The 18,404-nt window shown below is 38.0% G+C and overlaps 1 long non-coding RNA gene across 3 annotated transcripts in view; it reads left to right on the top strand.

Annotated features, from left to right (window-relative positions):
- LOC102131280 (uncharacterized) overlaps window positions 1-18,404 on the top strand; it is a 125,321-nt gene that overhangs the window by 31,868 nt on the left and 75,049 nt on the right. For 2 of the 3 annotated variants that reach the window (XR_010587966.2, XR_010587967.2), the window contains exons 6-12: window positions 3,323-3,444; window positions 3,889-4,032; window positions 5,752-5,784; window positions 7,027-7,053; window positions 7,269-7,365; window positions 8,353-11,411; window positions 12,272-12,358. This is a non-coding gene — a long non-coding RNA (uncharacterized lncRNA). The remainder of the gene's footprint in view (window positions 1-3,322; window positions 3,445-3,888; window positions 4,033-5,751; window positions 5,785-7,026; window positions 7,054-7,268; window positions 7,366-8,352; window positions 11,412-12,271; window positions 12,359-18,404) is intronic. The other variant, XR_010587968.2, reaches the window with a different exon arrangement.

The following is an 18,404-nucleotide window of genomic DNA, read 5'->3' as shown; positions in this document are numbered from 1 at the left end:
ATGTCCGTGTTTTTCATGGCATTGACATCCTCCATTTGGGATTTCTATGACTGTTTTTACTAACAATTAGACTGAAGTTGTAGATGTGGAAGAAGAAGAGACAGGGGTGAGTGTAATACTCATTATACCATGGGCATCTATTATCAAAATGCTTTTTACCACTATTAATACTAATTTGAGCACCTAGATGAGGCAGTGTGGGTCCAGTTTCTCCACTGTGAAATTAATTTTTACCCCTTTCCATGTCGCACTTTTTGAAAAAAAACATCACTATGCACAGCGCATACTTAACAAGTGGGGAATGACTCTTCACCTCCTTAGGGCAGAACTTCTGTAGTATCGTTTGTCTTTCATTACCATAGGCAATGTATCTGTTCTCCAGCATTTATTTTACATTTAATTAATCAATTATTTATATTGTATAGAATATTAGGCAAATAATAAATCTTTATTTCCACTGTAATTAGACTAGTTCATTGTATTGTTCAAATTGCTCTCGTGCTGGTCATTAGAAGGCCATTCAGTCAGCTGCTTTACTACTTTGAAATACCCATATTATTGCTATTTGATTTGGTTTGTGTAGTGTGTTGGTTGGTTGTGTTGTTTACCTTTTTCTTACTTTCTGGCACTACAAGGTACTTAATAGTGTTGATTCCCTACCATTAACCATTTTCCCCCAAATTCCTAGTTCCTTTTTTGGTGAATCACGTTAGAAACAAAGTTCTCGGCAGTGGTGTTCTCATTTCTGCTAGGCGTCTGTTAATTCTGTGCTTTGTCATCTGACAGAGCAAAGGATTATATGTATATATGTAACTCACACTCACATATGTATATGCATTTCTACATTTCTCCATTTATAGCTATATAAATTTCAGCATGAATTCTTTTTTTTTTGTTTTGTTTTGAGTCAGAGTCTTGCTCTTTTGCCCAGGCTGGAGTGCAATGGCGTGATCTCGGCTCACTGCAAGCTCTGCCTCCCGGGTTCACGCCATTCTCCTGCCTCAGCCTCCTGAGTAGCTGGGACTGCAGGCACCCACCACCACGCCCAGCTAATTTTTTATATTTTTAGTAGAGATGGGGTTTCACCGTGTTAGCCAGGATAGTCTCGATCTCCTGACCTTGTGATCCGCCCACCTCAGCCTCCCAAAGTGCTGGGATTACAGGCGTGAGGCACCGAGCCTGGCCAGCATGAATTCTTATTGTTTCCAGCACCCATGATTTAATTCAAGACTACATGAATCAGTTTCCCCATTCCCACTACTTGTATGTAACCTCCCACACTAGCAGTGAGACAGTTGGCCTCCTTTATGTAATCAATGAGTCCAAAATACATGCAGAGTAGTTTTAGAATTGGTAATGGTAATTCATACCCCCACGGGAAAGAATGTTTCTAACTAAAGTAGAGAATGTATGTACAAATACTTTGACATTTAAACTAAGAATCTCTCCTTATTTTTTATATTTCTTAGGTTGGTCCCCTTTGCCCCCAAATGTCTATTTCTTTTTGACAGTATTTTAAATGGAATTGTTTTCTATGTTTTACTTTAGATTAATTGACAATATATAGAAATACAATTGATTTTTATTGCCCTAGTATACTAAAGTGTTACTGAACTCATTTTTTGCTTCTAATCTTATTTTAGTGACTTCTTTAGGATTTTCTGTACACTGGATTATGTCATTTATGAATAGAGATAGCTTAACTTCGTCCTTTTCATTCTAGAAGTATTATATTTATGTTGCTTGCCTAATTACCCTGGCTACATGTTCCACTACAATACTGAATAAAAGTAGCAAGAGCATATATCCTTGTCCTGTTGCTAATTTTTTGAAGAAATTACTGAAACATTCATAATATGGTATGTTGTTGTGTGAGTTTTTCATAGATACCCTTTATCACTTAAGAAAATTTCCTTCTGTGCCTAATTTGCTCGGCCTTATTATCATGAATGTGTTTTGGACTTTTCAACTGCTTATTCTTTATCTTTAGAGATAATTATGAAGCGTTTGTCCTTCATTCTATTAATATAGTGTATTACACTAATCATTTTTGTGTGTTTAACAAAACATATTTCAGGGACAAATCACTGCTCATAATGTATATTTTTATTAGGTTACTGGTTTATTTTGATAGTATTTCCTTCAGAATTTTTGCCTCGGTTTCATGGGGCATATTTGTCTGTCATTTTCCTTTCTTGAAATCTCTTTGTCCAGTTGTGCTGTTAGGGAAAACGGGCTTCATGTGGCGCATTGGGAAGTGTTCTCTATTCCTCTGTTTGTTTGGTTTTTTTCTTGAAAGAATAGTTAATAAAGGATTGTTATTAATTCTCAAAGGAGTTAGAATAATTCACCAGTGAAGTCATCTCAACCTAGAAAAAGATTGAATCCTACCAACACTAACATGAGCTGGGAAAGGGATCCTTCCCCAGGGGAGCCTTCACTTGAAACCTCAGCCTGGGTCATCTGACCCAGAGAAACTGTTAACTAATATTTATGTGTGGGTTGGAACATCTAAGCTGTGTGATTATATTATACAGCAATCAATAGGTAATATGACTGACAGTAAATGTAATGAGGGTATCCTGTATTAGATCCTAGAACAGGAAATGACATTAGTGGAAAATCTGACAAAATATTAAGAAACTCTGTATTTTAGTTAATAGTTTTGTACCACTGTCAGTTTCTGAGTTTTCATAAATATATTATGGTTACATAAGTTATTAACATTTTGGGAAGCTATAGATTATATAAAACTGCTTTATGTTTGCAACTTTCTGTAAAACTAAAATTATTTTCAAGTAAAAGTTTTCTTAAAATGTATTATTTAGGAACAAAAAAAATACCAACACAGATGGACATAAACAACAAGAATCCTTGGATCAGAGGATGAGTGGAGACGCGGGAGTGAAAGGCACAGTAGCTTGCCTTATTATCCCCCGTTCCTACACAGGGCACCTGCTTCAGAAAGACACCGTCAACTCCAGGGGCTCTCATTCATTTTCTTCTTGCCCATCACGTGCTCCATTACGCAGTCACCAATTCATACATCAGTAACCACTTTTTCAAAGAAAGGTGCCTGCCCTACATAAGTTAGAAGACCCTATTTTCAGGTACTTTGTGGTCGTGTCTTTGTAGGATCTCACTAAAGACATTTTGGAAGACATGACTTCCAGACAAGATTGAGAAACACCAGTGATGGGGAACATAAAATTTCCGTATTAGGAGTGTTTTCTTAGTTCAGAGATTGTTTTGTTCAAGTTTTAAAGTTTTTTTAAAGCCTTGGAGAATACCCTATGATAATTAAGTTCTCTTTATTATGCAGACTTCATCGTGAATTCATGGTACCACACAGTCCCCTGACGCTCACATCATGGATTTATTTTGTCCAGTGAGAGGCCCAAAAGCTTCAGCATAGACAATATCATCGTGTAGAAGATTAACTCGGTATGAAAATAGAAGCTTATAATCATGGGGTTGTAGGCTAATTCCTTCTTACAGAGACCTGAAATGAACCTTTAGACACCAGGCATATGAAGGTGAGGCATGTTAGTGATACAGAGTGTATTGTGCAGAGGTGGAAATAGCCTAATAGAAAAAAGGAAAAACAGCACAGTACAGTGTACACCAGCCCACCACGTAGCAATCTAAGAGATGGAACCGGGCTGAGTGCTGACTCTGCATCTGTGCTGGCTAAACAAAGATCCCCACAGCAGGGAGGACTGTCCCCTCATCCTCCACACAGCTCCCCGTTCACAGGCCACACCACTTCACGGGAGAGCACCAGGGCTGTTCCAGGAACGATGCCCACAAAGCTTTTACTAAGCCATGGGACTGCATACCACACTCCCAAGAACATCCACAAAGTCAGGACTCCTTTTGCTTTTTCAGACCGTGATCACGGGCTACATTCTCCATACCAACTTCATAGCTCCTGTGAGAAAATAAACTCCTGCATCCAGGAGGCGTGGAGTAAGAGACACATCTGACTGGACCATATTCCTTACTTCCAAGAAGATTGTAGCAGTAATTCAGGTACTATTATTTGGGGGCATTTATTTATAATTCAATAAACGTCCTTACCCCTCTGAGCTTACAATTCACCCCATAGGAAGGACAGCCTCATTTATATTGACAATCTTAGGCCGCGCGCGGTGACTCTTGCCTGTAATCCCAGCACTTTGGGCGGATCACGAGGTCAGGAGATGGAGACCATCCTGGCTAACATGGTGAAACCCTGTCTCTACTAAAAATACAAAAAGTTAGCTGGGCGTGGTGGCGGGTGCCTGTAGTCCCAGCTACTCGGGAGGTTGAGGCAGGAGAATCATTTGAACCCAAGAGGCAGAGGTTGCAGCGAGCTGAGATCATGCCACTGCACTCCAGCTTGGGCAACAGTACGAGACTCTGTCTCAAAAAAAAAAAAAATTGACAATCTTAGTACATGGAAGTTTGCTCTTTTCATTTTATTATAAGAGGAGTTTCTACAAGGTAAGTGACTTGTCAAATCCCATTTTTTCTATTCATTTCAATGCATGCATATGGTCTGTTATGTGTGCTGTGAAGACAACATTCATGACCACATTATTTTGGAAAAAAAAAATCACCAAGTGGCAAGCCATGAAGGAGATGGAAGTAGCTGTGTATAAGGAGAGACTCATCTCTAGGAGGCAGGAGGGTCAATGAGTTCTGAGTGCCCAGAGTTAAGATAGGAAAGGTGAGAGACACAAAACTGTGCTACCATAATATCCCAGGCACAGAAGACACAGGGCTGGGCACCGAGCTCCCAAACACTACCACCATAGTATGGAAGTTACGATTTCTCACAATAAACCTGTAAACCACCTGGCCACATTGTACTGAGGCTGGATTGGCCACTGGAATTCTCGAAAAGATGCTATTGAAGACATCTCATTGTCTGACCACATCATGAGGCCTGAACCCAACCCTGTCTCCACCCTTTACTCTGAATAGAGAATACAGTTTAAAAGGAGCATGACTCCTATATTTGAAATTAGGGCTTCCTGTTCACTGAATTGAGCCCTCGTAGAAGCCAAAAAACTCAGTGCAAATATGCTCAACATTCTAAATTATAAATTACATGAGTTTCTTCTTCATGCAGTACAGTCTTCAGGGAACACCAAGGCCTGTTTCATTTTCCAAGTATCAGCAGGTGGAGTTGACAAGAGTAACAAGTGTTCAGAGCAAAGCATTTCATGGTGACTGTAATGTGCCTGCGCCAGCAACAACTGCTTACAGTGAGATTCACACAACCCTCGTTCATGAGATAGGAAGAATAAAAGGAGAGGGAGAAAAAGATAGGTAGTTGATCTAAATGAAGAATTGAATTTGGAAAGCAACTTAGAATAGTCTCTGCTTGTATTTCTGAGATTAAGGCAAACAGTCTCAAGATAAGTATTTCTGTCTTCAGAGAGCTGCACGCTGCAACTCTGCAAACTTTCAAGTAACACTTTACCATTTCTATCTTCCTTCTCCATGGGATCTTTGAGCCATGATTTATAAAATTACCTCTACATCTGTGTTGTATTTTCGTATTATCTAATATTCTCTTGAGGTCTCTCTTGGGACAATGGCTTCAAATTATAACACTGCCCAACAGGACTCCAGGAAATTAGTCCTGGAGGTTTACAGTGCACCTTTCATGGGATACTTATTTATCCTGGCAGATGACTCAATGCCTAATTGTCCAGTCCTTGACCAGGCATCCTTCTTACTGTAATTTTTTTATTTCCATAGGTTATTGGGGAACAGGTGGTTTGGGCTACATGGGTAAGTTATTTAGTGGTGATTTGTGAGATTTTGGTGCACCCATCACCCAAGCAGTATACACTACACCCTATTTGTAGTTTTTTTTATCCTTCACCCCCTTCCCACCCTTTTCTCCTGAGTCTCCAGAGTCCATTGTGTCATTCTTATGCCTTTGCATCCTCATAGCTTAGCTCCCACTTACGAGTGAGACCATATGATATTTGGTGTTCTATTCCTGAATTACTTCACTTAGAATAATAGTCTCTAATCTCATTCAGGTCGCTGCAAAAGCCATTGACTCATTCCTTTTTATGGTTGAGTAGTAGTTATACACACACACACACACACACACACACACACACATATACACCACAGTTTCTTTATCCACTCATTGATTGATGGGCATTTGGGTTGGATTACTGTAAACTTCTAAAATACTGTCAGATGCCCTTATGGTACTTTTCAAACCTGTGACCACTACATTCATATCAAGACAACCACTTTCTAGGAGAACTCTGAATTGGAAAAATGTTAAGTTCAGGTGTGTTGGTCAAGTGAGACACAGAGGAGGTCACTCACTAAAGCACTTGAAATAACGTAAGCAGTGTATTTCTTACAGGTAAGGTTCACTGGGCACCATCTTAGGGTCTACCTGACACATCAGATATTCTCCAATCTGCAAATTTCTCAGTCTTCACTTATTTTTTGTGAACTTGACTTTTTTGAAAAGTGCAGGTCAGATATTTTGTAGGTTTTCCCACAATATGAATTTCTCATGATTTCTCATGATTAAACTAGGGACATAAATACATTAAACCCGTGCATGTACGTTTGAAGGCAAGAAAATAAACGTTATAGATATTAGAAATGTAAACATTGAGGTAAATACAATAAACACAAATTACAGAATAGCAAATAATTCACAGTAATAGCTACCTTCAGTGATTAAGGAAGATGATGAAGCTAAGGAGATGCACTAAGGGCCATCAAAAATATTGCTCATATTGTTTTATAAGGTCAGCAGTGACTTTAAAGATGAAGAAAGCTTACAAACTGAAGAATGGTTTCAGGTTTACAGAACAGTTGTAAATGTAGTACATAGAATTTCCATATATCCCGTGAAGTTTCCATTTTTGTTAAATTCTTACATTAATGTAGGATATTTGTCACAACCAATCAATTTTATAACACTATCATTAACTCCTCTTCATACTTTATTCATTTTTTTTTAAGTTTTCACTTAATGTCCTGTTTCTATTCCAGGATCTCATCCAGGATACCTCATCACAGGTACATGTCATGTCTCCTTACAATTCTCTGACTGTCACAGTTTCTCAGAGTTTCCTTATTTTTGCTGACATTAATATTACTAATGTGGGATTCGTCTGATGTTTCTCTCATGATAAGATGGGATTTGTGGGTTTAGGGGAAGAAGATCACAGAGGGAAAGTGTCATTTTTATTTATTTATTTAATTTTGAGACAGTGTCTCACTCTCTCACCAAGGCTGGAGTGCAGTGTCATGAGCTTGGCTCACTACAGCCTCCATCTTCTGGGTTTAAGGATCCTCCCTTGTCAGCCTCCAGGGTGGCTGAGGCTACAGGTATGTGCCACCATTCTGGGCTAATTTGTTGTTGTTGTTGTTGTTGTTTGTTAGTTTTTTTGACAGATGCAAGGTTTCACCATGTTGCCCAGGCCAGGGTCAAACTCCTGGGCTCAAGGGATATTTATTTTTTTTATAGAGATGGAGTCTCAGTGTGGTAGCCAGGCTGGTCTGGGATTACAGGCGTGAGTCACCATGCCTGGTCAAAAAGTGCCATTCTCATCATATCATATCATACTAAGAATGCAAACTATCAACAAGAGTACACATTCATTATTGGCAGAATGTCTACAAATTTCTTTAAATTTTCACCATAAACATGTGTCTATTCTCTTCCAATTATTTTATGTGTATTAATTTATTCATTTATATATGCATCATTTGTTTATATCATTATCTAAATATGAATATTTATTTTACACTGCATATGTGCTATTTTGTTTTGTTTTGTTTTGTTTTTTTGAGACAGAGCCTTGCTCTGTTGCCCCGGCTGGAGTGCAATGGCGTGATCTCGGCTCATTGAAACCTCTGCCCCTTGGGTTCAAGCAATTCTCGTGCCTCAGCCTCCCGAGCAGCTGGGATTACAGGCATGAGATGCTATACCTGGCTAAATTTTGTATTTTTAGTAGAGACAGCGTTTCACCATGTTGGCCAGGCTGGTCTCAAACTGCATACCTCAGATGATCCACCCTCCTTGGCCTCCCAAAGTGCTGGGATTACAGGCGTGAGCCACGGTGCTTGGACGGTATTTTTTTTTTATTGCACACACCGCTCCAGTGTTGGCTAGTAGAAGGTTTTTAAGTTGTCTCTTGTATCATTGTGAAATGCCTCCGTAATGAAAGTTTGATGTTGTGTGGCTGGTTGGTTTTGTTGTTGTTTGGCATTTTCTTTTGTTCAGTCACTACTGTATGCTCCAGTCTGTGTATTTAATTGTGCTCCAGGCTAATTGGGTAATTTTGTAATTCCTACTAATGTTTCCAACACCAGGTGACCTAATCCGGCACCATCTAAATGGATCCACTCATTCTCCTTTGTCTGTAATCTAGCGCTCTCCCTGCGAGCAAGCTGACGTTGTTAATTTAATCATACTTCCTGAATAAGGTATGTTGCTGTGTAAGAAAATACAAGTTGAAAAGCTCAAAATACTGTGTAATTCCATTTATATGACTCTCTTGAAAAGGAAAAAGTGTAGTGATATGTAAAGAGTTCGGTGGTTACAAGGGGCTTGGGAGAGAGAAAGGTGCAATCAGTGAACTACCGAAGATTTCTTTTGGGCAGTGGCATTACTCTCCTTGATACTGTAATGGTGAATACATAATCATGTTTTCCAAATCCTGAAGAACTTCGTAACACAAAGAGTGTACCTAAATTATGCAAATTAAAAACCTTATTTAGTCGGTAACAAGTTTGCCTTTTCACAGTATTTTACCTTTCCAACTTATATTTTTTCACAATGTGCTTTTTAGATTTTTGAAGTACACCTCATGGTTTTTAGATTTGCCTTCACCTAATTTTTGTAGGACAGGTGAGTCACACAATTGGGGCTTATCCTGAGAGGGTTATTAGCTTTGTCCAGGAAAGAATTTAAGGGCAAGTGGGTGATGTTAGACTGCAATATTTTATTGAATGGTACTGCTCCTAGCAGAGCAGGGCTAACTCTTAAGCAGTGTGTTCAGAGTTGGCAACATATAGGCCTCTTGGCAACTGTATTTATATGCATTCAAACCCACTTTTAATTATATGCAAATTGAAGGGCAGGTCAATGCAAATTGAGACAGGAAAGGGACAGTGGCTTCTAGGTTGTCTGCATGGAAAGGGGCAGTAACGTCTGAGTTGTGGCCATGGAATTTGTGAACAGTTATGTGGTTGGTAGGAGTGTCTTATGTGAGTGACAAATGAAGACTGCCAGGGATCACATTTGCCGCGATGTACTGGCTTCTGCCAGTTTTTCACTTTATCCTGTCTGGAGCAGATCTTGTTTTGGTCATCAAGGTTGTGAAACCGGAAAACAAGTCCTTCCGGTCTCCTACCTCATAATGAGGACATATTTTCATGTGATTTTGGATCTGACTATGGCTTTCTTTTGAGAATTGGCTATTTAAGATTTTGCCATTTTTGATTGGGATATTTGCCTTTTTAATTTTGAATTGTAAGACATTGCATATTCTGGATAATAGACCATTATCACCTATGAAATTTGCAATTTTCAGATGTTTTCTGCCATTCTTTGGGTGCCTGTTTATATTTGTTGGTGGACTTTAAATTGTAAAAGGTTTTAATTCTAATGAAGTTTAATATTTCTATATTTTCTTCTTTCCTTTGTGCTCTCAGTGTCATATCTTAAAACACTGTTTAACCAGAGACCACAAAGATGTATTCCTATGTTCCTTTTTATGGGTGGGGCCTGTTTAGCTCTTATATTTAGATGGATGATCATTTTGAGTCTATTATGTTTCTGGTGTGAAGCAAGAGTCTAACTTGCATGTGGAGATGCACTTGCCCCAGAAACATTTGACAATAAAATTTTGCTTCATACCTAATTTATTTGGCCACATTATAAAAGCATTTCACCGTAAATGTAAGGATTCATTTTTGAGCATTATATTCTACTCCATTGATCAATACATATATCCCTATACTAGTACCACAAATCTTGATTACTATTACTTTGTAGTAAGTTTTGAAATCAGGAAGTATATGTCTACTATGGAAACCCTTTTTGTCCTTCTCAAGAGTATTTTGGCCGCTCAGGATCTATATTATATATAATTTTAGGATGACCTTCTAAATTTAGGGGAAGGTGATGCCACCTGAGGTTTTGAGAGAAGTTGCATTAATTCTATAGATCCATTTGGAAAATACCGCCTAGCTAACAATATTAACCCTTCTAAACAATGAGCATTCAAAGATTTTCTTTTAATTTTGTTCAATATGCATTCTATAGTTTTTAGTGTACATATTTTGCACCTAATTTCATAAGCTTATTCCTAAGTATTTTTGATGCCATCTCAATTGGAATGGTTTTCTGAGTTTTGTTTTTAGATTGCTAGTATCAAGACATTTAAAATATTTTATATTAACATTATATACTGCAAACTTTTTTGAACTCATCTTTAAATTCTAAACATATTTGATTAGAGTCCTTTGGACTTTTAATACATAAGATCATGTCATTTACAAATAGTCAGAGTTTGACTTCCTTTCCATCCTAGAAACATTATATTTATTTTTCTAAATGAATTGCCCTGTCTACATTCTCCAGTACAATGTTGCAAACAAGTGTCAACAGTGGAAATATTTGACTTGTTTCTAATATCAAATAAATTAGTGAACCTTTCAGATACTTATGATGATATGTGAGTTTTTCACAGATGCTCTTTGAAATGAAGAAAGTTCTCTTATCTGCCTAATTTGCTGCATGTTTTTATAATACTGAATCTGGGAATTTTCAAGTGCTTGTTTGACACCTTTACTGTCACCTAATTTTTGTAGGACAGGTGAGTCACAGAATTGGGGTTTTTCCTGAGAGGGTTATTAGCTTTTCATATTAACCTTTGAGATGATTGTATAGTTTTTATTCTTTGTTAATGTAGTGTATGACATTAATTGTATCATATGTTGAACCAAATTTGCATTCCTGAGGTAAATACCCTTTGCCATGGTGTATAATACTTTCTACATGTTGCTGATTTCATTTGATAATATTTCCCTGGTGATTTTTGTCTCTATATTTGTAAGGCATATTGGTCTTCATTTTCCTTATTTGAAATGTCTTTGTCTAGTTGTTCAATCAGGGTAAACTAATCCATAATATACAATGGTAAGTGATCTATTTTCTACTTATTTATTATTATTGTATTGTTTTGAAATATTTTTGATAAATTAGTATTAATTTTAAGTGATTTTAATAACACACCAGTGAGTTCCTGATGAGGGCAGGGAAGTGAATCCTAAGAACAATCATGTGAGTTTGGAAGGAGACCCTTCCCCAGCTGAGCCTCAGCCTGAGCTATCACCTACATCTGGACCGAAGACCCAGAGAAACTGTGAGTAATATGTTTGTGGTTTTGAGCCACTAAGGTATGTAGTAATTTGTTATGCACCAAGTAGTAAGTAATATACCTGACAGTAATTGTAAGGTGGTATTCTGGATTAGATCCTAGAATAGGTAAGTATATCATTATTAGAAAACCTGGTAAAATATGAAGGAAGTTTATAGATCACTTAAGAGTCTTGAAAAACAGTTAAATTCTGTTTTCATGAATATGCTATGGTTATAATAGATATTAGCATTCTAGTTAGCTGAATGGTATATCAAACTGTCTGTACTTACCAATGTGTCTTTGTGTAAATCTGCAGTTATTTCAAAATAAATATGTTTTTAAGATTATTATTTTTTTTTAAAAAGTAAGCAAGTAAAGACATAAGCAAAAAACTTTTGCCTCCAGATACAAGTGGGCATCTAGGGAGAGAATAGCAAACTAGCTTTTCTTATGTAGGCAGCATTCGAAACCCAGGCACCACTGCTACAGGAAGGTACCATCAAGCTCCAAGAACTCTTATCCTCCTTCTCCTTCCCCACTACCCAGTCATTAGTGTCAGCATCCACTTCTTCAAAGAAAGATGCCTGTTTTTCACATATCCCAGAAAGCCCCATTTTAGGACACCATTTAGCAGAGTATATTCAGGATCCCACTAACCTTTTCAGAAGACATGACTTGCAGATGATGTAAGGGAAGAATAAGAAATTTCAGTGACAGGGAACATAAATCGTATGTCTGCATTCAGGATCATGTTTTCTTGGTACAGGGATTTCTTCTTCAAGTTATCAAAAGACGACTTTACTTTCAAACCTTTCAGAAAACCTGTTCTAATTTAGTTCTCTTCACTCTACATTCTCCATCAGGAATTGTTCAGGACCATGCACTCTGTTGATTCTCACATGGTGGAATTATATTTCTCTTGGCCAACCCTAAAGCCATCAAAATAGCAGGTAAGCAGAGTACAACAAATATTTCTAATAAGTTAGTTTAGGTCAGTCCCTGCTTCCAGAGGCCTGGGAATAAATCTTTACAACAGGTTTTTTTTGCAGGTGAATGCCACTGAGTGATATATACATGTTGTGCACAAGAAGAGAAATCTCAGTAGGCAAAAAAAATAAAAATAACAGTGTACAGCATATCTCCAGCCCCCCATGCAGTGATCTGAGAGACAGAAACAGGCTGGCTGATGACTCTGCGTGTGTACTGGCTGCCCACTAATTTTCCACACAGCTTCCTATTAAGAGGCATAATAGCAGCAGAGTTGTTTTCAGGAACCATGCCTAAAGGCCTCCAAGGCCATGGAACTACATATTGAACTCCCGTTGACATCCACAAATCTTGAATAGCATGATGTCACAGGCACAGATGACAAAGTGCTGAACACTGAGTCCCCAGACAAACTTAAACTGCATGGAAGCTATGATTTCACCCAGTATCCTAAATCACCAGTTTTATAGAGGCTGGCCTGGACACCACAAGTCTACAAAAGATGCTATTGTAAGCAAACCAAATTTTCAGACCACATCATGAGGCAAACCCAGTGCTCTGTCTCCACACTCTAACCTGATAAGAAGATTGAGTTCAAGGAAGGAATGTCTCATATATGTGATGGCATGACTTTGTGTTCACTTAAATTCAACCTTCCTGGAGTCTAAAACTCTAGGTGAAATTTCAGTCAACCCCCTTAACTATGACTGTATGAGTTTTTTCTTCACTCAGTGTATTCACGATGGGACACCAAAACCGATTCCAATATCCAAGTACCCAAAGTAGAGCTGACCAGAGTAGCAAGGGGACAGATCAAAATACCTTATCAAGACCATTATGCATTCACTTCTGCAGTAACTAATCATAAAGTGATTTCTGCAATCACCAGTCATGTGATGAAAAGGACAAATGTGAATGAAGAAAAAGATACACAAATGTTACAGCTGAAAGAATGGACTTTCTAATGAAGTTTACAGGAAGCATTGCTCACATTTCTAAGATTATAGTTTAAAGTTTCAAAATACAGCTTTTCCTAGGTCTTTAGAGAGCCACCATTCCATGAATTTTTCAGATAACTCTTTGCAATTTTCATCTTTGTCCTCAATGGATTTCTTAAACCATGGTTCATAGAACTGTATTTCCATATATGACATAAGAATTTTAGTACTCCACTAATAACTCTAATTTGTCTAAAAAGTAGCTAGAATATAAATGCCATTTATAAATTTTTGTGATAAGATTTAAGCATATTTCCTCAATAACAAACAAGAATATAGCCAATGAGCCACCATAATTTAACACTGAGAAATGAGCAGTCACAGAGAAAACAGTCTATTCCATTCATCGTAGAGTGCACATTTTCACATCTATCAAACACAGATGCATCTTAAATTTGATAGCGTTGAAACACTGTTGACGAGAAGGCAGTCATCATGTGATTGTCCTTGTTTACTTGTATATGACCTTGGTCTGCAGACCTCCTGTCGACATTTTTGGGTGATATCATCAACATCCACATCAAATCTTGCATAGGAGGATTCAGAAGGTTGAAAATATAAACTCACAGGAGCAACATAGGAATCTCACAGGAAATGCAGCATCACCCAAGCTTCAGATTAGCACAGATGATGATAACATGGGGAACATCATGAGCAAGATGAAATGAAGAGTGATTCAGGAGAGTTGGATCTGGATAAACGAAAATTTAGGAAAACCTTTGTTGGTGTATTTTCCTCATATGTTCCGTCCCATGTAATCATAGGAGTGACAAAAGATAAGAAAAATATCCACATGTATATGTCTTGAAAACAGCTTTTTTACCCCAATAATTATAATATAATGATGATATTATTATACAATGTATTTCCACATGATAAAAGTATTAGTTTCATTGTTAGTGGTTTTGTTCTTTTATTCTGATATAGGAAATAGTGACACATTACAACTGATGCAATCAATACACGTCACAATTTATTAGAATATTTATTTTTCAGGGTTAGTGTAGGCTTGGTAATATACTACATGCTTTATATGTTATCATTTCATGCAATCCACCTGCCATCTCAGGAAGTAAGCATGATTCTCGCTCCTCTGATCCATTTCCAAGTCTGAGGTAATTCGACAGGAGAGGCCTGAAGGAACCTTGAGTTTGATTCCATATGCCCCAGAGTCTTTGCTCGTATCAACTACGTAGAATAAGTTTTGTCTTATATGGTAAATGCTTTTCAGGTTTTCCTGAATTGTGTTCTGTATACTATAAATATTTTTATATTTTTGTCTGTGAACCAACTATAATTTTGTGTGTAATGTCAGGTCATAGGTCAGACATTAATTTCTCCCTGTGGATATTCAAGACCCTGGAACATTTTAATAAAAATCTATGTTTCCCCCATGCATCAACTTAAATATATGCTTATATATGCATATGTCTGTTTTCATTTTTAAGTTATTGGTTGTTTATTATATATCTGTGCAAATACCACACTCTTATTATTAAGAGAGTCTATTTAGCCCAAGAATTTTCTCTCTAGAGATTGTTCATTTTTTTCTTTTTTAAGAGATAATTTTGTTTGTCACGCCAACTGGGGTACAGTGGCACAAACATAGAACACATTCTCTGTCTGAGCTGCTGAACTCAAGAGATCCTCCCCGCTCAACCTCCTGAGTAGCTGGGACTACAGGTGCAAGCCACCTTGCACGGCTAATTTTTAACTATTTTTGGTAGAGAGAAGGTCTCTCTTTGTTGCCCAGGCTGATCTAGAACTCCTGGCCTCAAGCAATCCACCCTCCTTAGTCTCCCAAACCATAGGGATTGCAAGCGTGATCCATTGTGCCTGGCCCAGGGCCTGTTGTTTTAACCACTGAGCTGCTCTATAATGAGGTGAAAAATGTTCAGACCTGCATGCCTTGCACCTACACCAATACTTTCAGCTGTACCTTGAATAAGGCTGTGGATATACAACTTTGGAACATTGCTATTGACTCTTAAATCTCTAATGTCCTTGTGATCTTAGGCAATCTCCCAACACCACTACCCACTTTATGTATTTAATATCTTTGACAACAGCCAGTGGTGTTGAAAACCTGGAGAGGCAGCCCTGACTGCCTCCTGCCCTGCTGTAGATGATCCTGTGAACAGGGTCCCCTTCCAGACCACGCCCAACAAAGGCAGGTTCACAGGGGAGCCTCTGAGCTCAGAGCCTCTCTGGGGGCTCTGCACGCACAAGGACAGCAGCTCCCAGCCTTGGCTGTGGGGTGAGGTAGGGAATTCAAGTCTTTTTAAAAAGGCTGAGTTTGTTCAAAAATGATTCTGCTTGCTTACCAATGACACCTTAAGACTTTAGATTTTATATTGTGCTATTTCTCCTTTGTTTTGATTTAATTTGTTGTGCAAATGTCTTAAATGCTTGTGTATAAATATTCTGGTGTGGTTTTTTTTTTTGGCCATATAAACATCATCTAAAACCAAATATTTATTTTTGTATTGTGTGTTTAAGGCCTTTATTTTTCTGTTTTAAAAATGCATTTATAATTATTTTTCAATGAACCATATCAACTATTTTCATCTTTACTCCTGTTTCCGTTTCATAAATTGAATGTTAATATCACTTTTATTAGCAACGACAGACGTTGCATATTCTCTGCTTTATGATTTTCCAGAATTTTCCTCTTAAATAGCTCTGGTTAAAAAGAAGGACAGAAACTATTCTGTAAGCCACAAAGCAAAATTGTCCCACATTAAAAAGATCTTATGCTTAAAAAGATCTGTCAAACTTTCTATTCTATGGCTTAGTTTGCTGTACATGTGAAAGGTTAACAAGGTATTGATTTGTGTGGCAGTAAAGTTAGACTTCACATCTGAACACAAAGAGCAACCTCTTCTTAACTATGCAGGTGTGAACTTCATGATGCTGTTTCATTTTCTCCTTGTACAAAAGATTTAGACATTGACTGGACTCCATAATTCCTTCCACCTCACCTCCATGTACGTGTACGTGACAGTTCTCTGCACGGATCACCCATTCTATTAGATATGAATTATTTTCTTATTTCTGATGAGTGATGATTAAACTCGTTTTTAGTTCTCAGTGATATAAAAAATACCAGTTAGAAAACGTGTACATCACGTGCTGTAATCAGAAAATATTTTTGTGCCATTAGCTTATAAAAAAGGAATTTCAATCTTTTATTTATTATCATTTTCATCCAACTTAATAGTCTCAAAAGGTTTTCATACTTGTGCATTTTTTTAGATTGTACTTTTGTTGTCTTAGTTGAAACTTAGGCAAAGATTGGAGACATTTGTTCAAGATGTGTGAGACATGAGCAATCAACAGAGCAAAAGCACTGATATTGTATGGGGACTTTTGTTCTATATTAATAGATGGGCACTTGTTCTGCTAGGTATAGCTGCAGTCAAGGTCTATAGGCTTTAATAGTATAAACAGAAAATTTCATTTATAGATCCTGGTTTAAAAAAAAAAAAGAAGTGCCCCTCATCTGTTATAGTCTGGTACCATTTTGCTACAGAATGTAGGTTCGGCAGTGGCCACTTGTAAAATCAAATAATAAGCAGAAGGCTGGGAAAAAGAATGTGACTTTATTCCAGATTTTAGCAACGGGGAAGGGCTAGATTCATATCTCAAGGAGCCATTTCAGTTTTTGTGGCAGAAAGCAGGATTGTAAGGAGAAATTTTGGTATACAGGGCATGCAGAAGGAATGTGGAGGTTCAGGGTCTACATGACTTGCTAGAGGACTTATCTGTAATCATATTAGCCTAGCCAGCATCATTCAAGACAGAATAGGGTTGTAGATTAGTTAATCAGATGTCTTGAAACAATGTGAAGCATGCCTGTTCTGGTTCAACATTTGGTAATTTCTAAGCAAACACATACTTAGATAAGCTGGCAATGCTTGCTGGTGGTCTCCCTGGTGGAAAGGACGGAGAGGAAAAGGTTATATTTGCATTTCTTAAGGAGCTAAATAACAGGTGAACATAGAGGGGAAGAAAAAGACAAAGATAATTTTTAGAAAAATGGGGTACTCAGTTACAATTTAACTTAATTTCACTGCATATAGAGAGTAACCCTAGGCCGGGCGCGGTGGCTCAAGCCTGTAATCCCAGCACTTTGGGAGGCCGAGGCGGGTGGATCACGAGGTCAGGAGATCGAGACTATCCTGGCTAACATGGTGAAACCCCGTCTCTACTAAAAATACAAAAAAAACTAGCCGGGCGTGGTGGCGGGCACCTGTAGTCTCAGCTACTTGGGAGGCTGAGGCGGGAGAATGGCGTGAACCCCGGAGGCGGAGTTTGCAGTGAGCCGAGATCACGCCACTGCACTCCAGCCTGGGAGACACAGCGAGACTCCGTCTCAAAAAAAAAAAAAAAAAAAAAGAGTAACCCTATACTACATAGCCTGTGGTATGTACATAGTGAAAAGCAGAGAAAAATATTTTTCTAATGTTAAAGAAACTGGATATTTTTAAGGGAAACTGATAGAGGTGGGAAAATTTATTAGTTTCTTCTACTTTAGGTGATGAACATGCTCTACTCTTGTAAGTAGAAAGCTATATTTTAATTGTTTTATAGTGCAGTGATTTTACCAGCAACAACTAACCAGGTAACATAGGAAAGACAGGTTGGTGTCCACATAGGGTGATCGAATCTACTTAACACGTCATTTGCTTCGTTTCTAAGCAATAGCCATCCCTTCATCCTTGGACTTGTTGTAAGACCACTGAGTCATGAAAAGCCTTGTCTCTTTGCAGTAGGGAATTAGATGAAAGGGTGAAGGTAAAGTTCATTCAAATTACTTCTCTTTGTATCTTTGCTCTGTGTTTCTGTACCACTCCTGTGTTCCTGTGAACCATGTCCCAGTGGAATACTGATGGCACCATAGTCCAGCCTGCATGGGTGTAGGCACGAGTGCTCTCTCCTGTTCTTACCACTGCACGTGGAGAATGGCTTCGTGAAATTCAGCCACTTTGTTCCTCAGTCTGTCAGTTCC

The sequence above is a fragment of the Macaca fascicularis genome, chromosome 7 (assembly GCF_037993035.2).
Source record: "Macaca fascicularis isolate 582-1 chromosome 7, T2T-MFA8v1.1".
Classification (NCBI taxonomy): Eukaryota; Metazoa; Chordata; class Mammalia; order Primates; family Cercopithecidae; genus Macaca; species Macaca fascicularis.
Note: the sequence above shows the minus strand (reverse complement) of the source record. Positions and strands in the feature narration are given on the sequence as shown.